Source organism: Pieris brassicae, chromosome 8, assembly GCF_905147105.1.
Source record: "Pieris brassicae chromosome 8, ilPieBrab1.1, whole genome shotgun sequence".
NCBI lineage: Eukaryota > Metazoa > Arthropoda > Insecta > Lepidoptera > Pieridae > Pieris > Pieris brassicae.
The window spans coordinates 21224085-21229972 of NC_059672.1; the positions used below are offsets into that span (position 1 = coordinate 21224085).

The window sequence follows — 5888 nt, forward strand, 5'->3', positions numbered from 1 at the left end:
AGGATCCGTTTCTTCGACATAGCGAAAGCTTTCGACAAGGTCTGGCACAACGGCTTGGTTTTCAAGCTCTACCACCTTGAAAGTGCCACTAAGACTCGTGCGTTCGGCACAGGAAGGAAGGTGCTCCGTGATAACATCCAGGGGGTGGCGTGAAACGTATTTCCGGTCTCATATACGAGGAGACCCGCGGTGTTCTCAAGGTTTTCCTCGAGAACGTCATCCGCGACGCGGTAACCTACACTCGTTAATTTACGTGAAAACGTTAAGTGTCTAATTAATTGTTAATAAAAAAAATCATTGAAAATAAAATGGCCGACACAGCAGTAGCATCGGAGACACCCGCGCCAGCGACGCCCGCCAAGAAGGCACCAAAAGCGGCAGCGGCAGCCGCCGCGAAGAAACCCAAGGCGAGACCAACGCACCCCAAGACTTCCGACATGGTCAACAGCGCGATCAAAGAGCTCAAGGAGAGGAGCGATCGTCCCTGCAGGCCATCAAGAAGTACATCGCCTCGAATTATCGCCTAGACGCCGAGAGGTTGGCGCCGTTCATAAGAAAGTATCTCAAGCGCGCGGTTGCCTCCGGCACCCTGATTCAGACGAAGGGCAAGGGCGCATCGGGCTCGTTCAAGATAGACAGCAAGTCGGGAACCGGCGGCGGCGCGGCGAAGAAGGCGACGGCCGCCTCCGCGTCCTCCGGCGGCAGGGGCTCCGCCGCGGCGACGTCCTCCGCGGCCAAATCGGTGAAGAAGCCGAGCGCACAAGCCGCCAAGAAGACCGCTGCGAGCGCAGGCGCCAGGAGCAAGAAGGCCGCCGCCGCGGCCGCCGAGACTGCATCCCCCACCAAGGCGGGCGGAAGGGGTGGCACCGCCAAAGACAAGAAGGCAGCCGCTGCGGCCAAGAGGAAGCCGGCCGCGGCGGCCGCTCCGATGAAGGGTCGCGGCGTCGCGGCCGCCGCCGCCGCAGCGTCCGGCAAGGGCGCGTCGACCACCGCCGCCGCTTCCAAGGCGAAGAGGAGCGCGAAACCACCGAACAAAAAACCTAAAGCACCCAAACCGAAGAAGGCCGCAGCCGCCGCGCCCAAATCGAAGGCCGCCACCGCTAAAAAGGCATCGGCCGCTTCCAAGAAGTGAACGCGACAATCCACGTTCAATACGCACGAGCCGCCGCACTGTGTTCGCGTGCGCTGATCACCGGTAAGAAGGAGGAGGAGGGTCGGCCACCGGACGGAAGAGCGACGAACGCATCACAAGTTGGTCGGTTGTGTCGATGTTGTATGTATACACACACACAACACGCACAAACACGCCACACAAAAAGCCCTTTTCAGGGCTAACATATGTTTCGCGAAACCGAAGTTGAGAGTTTCAATCGATAAATAAACGTGAAAAGGTAGTTATAATAAAATTACTTATATATAAATAAATAATAAGAGATGACCTATTTTGTCGAAACATATAAATTCTAAATCAACGTGTATGCCTAAAAAATATGATTATATTGATTATATATCAAAAACAGTACAGAACAGTAATAAACAAAATAAAAACTTAAACCACATCAATATTTGTAATTAAGTTGTAAGAGCGAGACAGCAACGCTAGGGGAATACAAAGATGTATGTATATTATAAAAGTTAAATATTTTATATAAATAAACTTGAAATAGCACACGTTTTGCAATAGTAGGCACGGCACGCCAGGCAAGCGTAGACGATTGCAAAGCTTTGTAAGGAAACGTTTTTGAACTATTTGAATATAGTATTTACGTGCATTTTGTTAGTATCATGCGTTGGTATAATGCCTGTATGTATGTATGTATGCAATGCACGTTGTTAAAGATATAAAAAAAACACAGTGATTATACATATTATTAACTTACCTATTTGCTAGCAACTCGACAGCCGTCGCGACACTTAATTAATGCGATCCTAGAAAATAACACTTCACAGTTCAGTCTTACGGCCAAAACTAATATTCAATCTCAATCCAATTTTAGCCTACTTAGATCGACAATTCAATCCATTTCTACAGAAAAGCATGCCAATATTCATATCATAGATCGAGTTACCAATCTATTTTTTCAACCAATCCTTCAGAGGACCGATCAGAGATTGAAGATTGCCCTCTGTATGAAAATTAGTGTTTACACATGCCAATAACCTGTATGTCCATTTTGACAGTTGCTCAGATTGGCCAAATCAATTCCGATTAGCTATCGGAGAAATTTGTAGGTTTATGGCTTATGGAACGGTATTGCGATCATCCAACTTTATATTCATTAGTAAAATGTGTTCATTTTCGTCGTCCTCCAGTTCTCGTGATAGTGATTTGGAAGTTTTAATGCAATTACCCGATTGGGATAGTGAAGTTGTTGGTGATATATCATCTGCAATTGATAAGCTAGCTTACGAGTATGTTTTTATACACCAACAGAGTACAGAAAAATAACATGAAATTGCTGGATTTCTTAGAATTGTTGCCATTGATTGCACTCATTTACGAATTCAATCAACATGTAAGTAATTTATATATTATTTAACATTGTACATTATAGTATGAAGTTGTAATAATAATAAGCAGCATTATTTTCTTTAGGTGACGTGAATAATATCGTAATTGAAAAGGATATTTCTCTTTAAATGTACAGGCTGTGTGTGATGCAGAAATAAAATTTATTAATGTTGTGCCCCATGGCCTGGTGCCGCTCATGATGCAACAACTTTTGTAAACTCAGTTCTACAAGTTAATTCAAATTGATTGATAAGAAGGTAGAACTTGATAAATGTGCCAACTAAATTAACAGGTATATTTGTTTATAGCTTAATATGATACAGGTCTATTGAGAGATCACTGTATGGTTGGTAATAGTGCTTACTCAAATATACCATATTTATTAATACCATTTCTCTGGCTGACCAGAGATATGATGAAGTACACATTAAGAATAGGAATACTATAGACAGGTAAATATATAGTATAATTTAGAGTATTAATAACTATACTATGTCAAAAAGTTGCAAGATATGTGACCCAAACGAAACATGATGTAAGGTTAAAATATTTGTCTTTTTCAGAACATTTGGAGTATGGAAATGTCGCTTTAACATTGTATTTATCACTAGCTAAAGTTCAAGCTATTATTATTGCCACAGCTGTTATGCAAAATATTTGTAAGGATTATAATTTTTAGATATACCGGCAGAAGTTTTAGTTCCAACACTTGATACAATTTCAAGTCAAGAAGTTAATGAAGGAAATCAAGACATAACTGAAAGAACAAGCCTTATTCATTATTATTTTGGGAAAATTAATATAATTCTAGCAGAAACAAACATGTTATATTTAAATGTCCTTTTGTGCATATAAAATACTAGTACTTATTTTTCTTAGAAGAAACTCACTTAAAATTTGAATAATTTATGTAGTTAATCTACCTATAAAATTAAATTTTTATTTATTATAACCATGTAATGTGATGAAATATTAGGAAAAATAAATAAAAACATAACATAATATAAACTTTATTTCATTATATTCTTATATGTAAACCAAACCCTATAAAATAGTAAACTATACTATGCTAATTAATAATATTCTCTACAACCAATTACTTCCTTAACTTTTCTATTTTTAATTAAAACATTTCTAACTAAGACTAGTTTTTCATTAGTTCTAAGTTCTTTATTTCTTAATATTAAATGTTTGTTTTTAAAATTTACATTTATTAAATTAGTCTATTAATTTTTGTTTAGGCATATAATATTATTATATTTCATTCTTTGCTAATTCTCTTACGAGCATTCTTCTTTAAATTCTTTCATTTTAGACGAAGTTGCTGCGGCAATATCCTGGGACAAGTGGTAGCCGTGGCGTTTAGTCGCTGCGCCAAGCAAATCCACTCATCGTTTTTTCATTTATAGCTAGTGGCGTTGGTGGCTTTCTTATTAATTGTTTTACTTTCTTGTATTAGGTTAAGTTAAAACGTGCATTGCTTCTTAGACCGAGGTCGACCTTTTACCTAATAAAACACATTTATATAACATTAATATGACAAAACACTCAAAGGCGGGAAATCAGCGTCAGCGTCATGCAAATAAAATAAACCAAATACTTACGGTTTCAACATCCATTACGACAGAGATTATAGTTGTATAATTTATAATATTATGTTAATTTGTACTTAAAAACAAACCGCACTTATATTTAGATTTTAGAAAATAGCGGGCACAAAAATTCATGAAGCCATGTGTTGACATTTGTCAGTTGTCACAAAAATGAAACGTTCCGTTCCTTACTAAAATCATATTACCACAAAAAACATAAATTATCATATTTAATAATATAAATAGAGACCTTAAACGTTTATATGAGTAGCTATAACCAAAAATATTTGTTACTATAGATACATAGTCCTACTTATTTTATTTTATTCCAATAACAGCAACCTTTTAGTATGCTTGAACAAACATATTGCGTTTAACGAAACGCAGTCGAGAGGGAAGGATCACGAAAAAGATGACGTGCAATCTATTGTCGAATAAACAGTCGGGTAGCAAATGTGTTATATTGGCATGCAGATTGGAGATAGATCTTTAGATATGAATTAATCCAAGATTAGATTTAGACTTAGATTGAGGATACATTATTAATTTTGGGCATTAGAGATATATAGTTAAATAGATAGATAGATAGACATTCTCTCTGTATCTTGATCGTACATCCCATCACATCACATCACGTCACATCTCATCTCAATCAGTTCGTTGAATGCGCGCACTTCACACGAGAGATACAAAAAAATATGTGTGTATATACACTAGGTATGACAAATCTGTATAGCAGCAGATATAGCACCGCTGATCTTCGCCACAATCACCGTACCGTACGTACGTTCATCTCCGTTCCCGCCACAAATGCTCAGCACAAACCATAGTGCATCGTATAATAGATTATATTGGTGTTTTAACAAAAACCACTTTCATAATATTACTATATTATAGATGTTTGGCCGAAGCAACGTGCATTTATACAAATAAACGTATTAATGCTTAAACGTCTTAAGCATGGTATATTCAGTTTGATGGGTTTACGAAAATCTAATTATATTTATATACTATACATATATACACCAATATACGACACTTTTATTTAGTATCCCTCCCGATGTTAATTGAAATGCGGCCTATCTGTGTTCCTGTCCGTCCAGAAGTTGCCTATTTAAGTTTACTCTTTAGAAAATATTGAAAGAGTCAAAGACTTCCACTTCTACGCTGTTTCACAATGCGACCATCGCAATCGTGATTGCGGCACTTGGGGATGTACACAAGGCTGTACAAGGGCTGATTCTAGTAGTCGTAGTTTCAAAGTGAATTTATAAAATACGGAAATAAGGATTTCCGAATAACGATACATTGCATATTGGTGAGAACGGCGCCGTAGGCCTGATGCGGGTTTTGTTCGTCGGTTATACGCCCACGCCTAAATTTCCCTGGTCCAAATTGCAAGTTTCCAATCACGCGCTCCTAAATTGCGTGTCTTAGCGATCGTTGCTTGTCACTATTTGATGTGAGCAGAAATGAGCTTTTGTATTTGGGGTGGGAACTCAGTGGTAACATCTCGCCGCGACTTTATAAAATACAATTAAGTTTTGTTTGTTTACTCAAGATCTCCTTGGTAGGTAATATATTCTGTATTATGTAATACTATGTAGTTATTACACTCCTCTCCTTTCTCCTCCGAATCGAGATGTAGGACATATTAATTCGTTGGCAAATCCATTTAAATATGCAAGAAAATGAAAGCTTTTAACAATAATTTAACTCTCTGTTTATCAGTTTCCTTAATACCAAACTGTTAAAAAATCAGTAATTTAAAACCTATTACATAA

General features: G+C 38.2%; 1 long non-coding RNA gene and 1 pseudogene across 1 annotated transcript; one reads left to right on the top strand and one right to left on the bottom strand.

Moving 5' to 3' along the window:
* Positions 1 to 308: 308 nt before the first annotated feature.
* LOC123713441 lies at positions 309 to 1388 on the top strand (annotated as a pseudogene).
* A 2390-nt stretch (positions 1389 to 3778) lies between these two features.
* LOC123713564 lies at positions 3779 to 4231 on the bottom strand. Its single transcript, XR_006754212.1, has 2 exons — positions 4117 to 4231; positions 3779 to 4019 (listed from the first exon to the last, which is right to left on the bottom strand). It is a non-coding gene; the product is annotated as an uncharacterized LOC123713564 (long non-coding RNA).
* Between the last annotated feature and the right edge of the window lie 1657 nt (positions 4232 to 5888).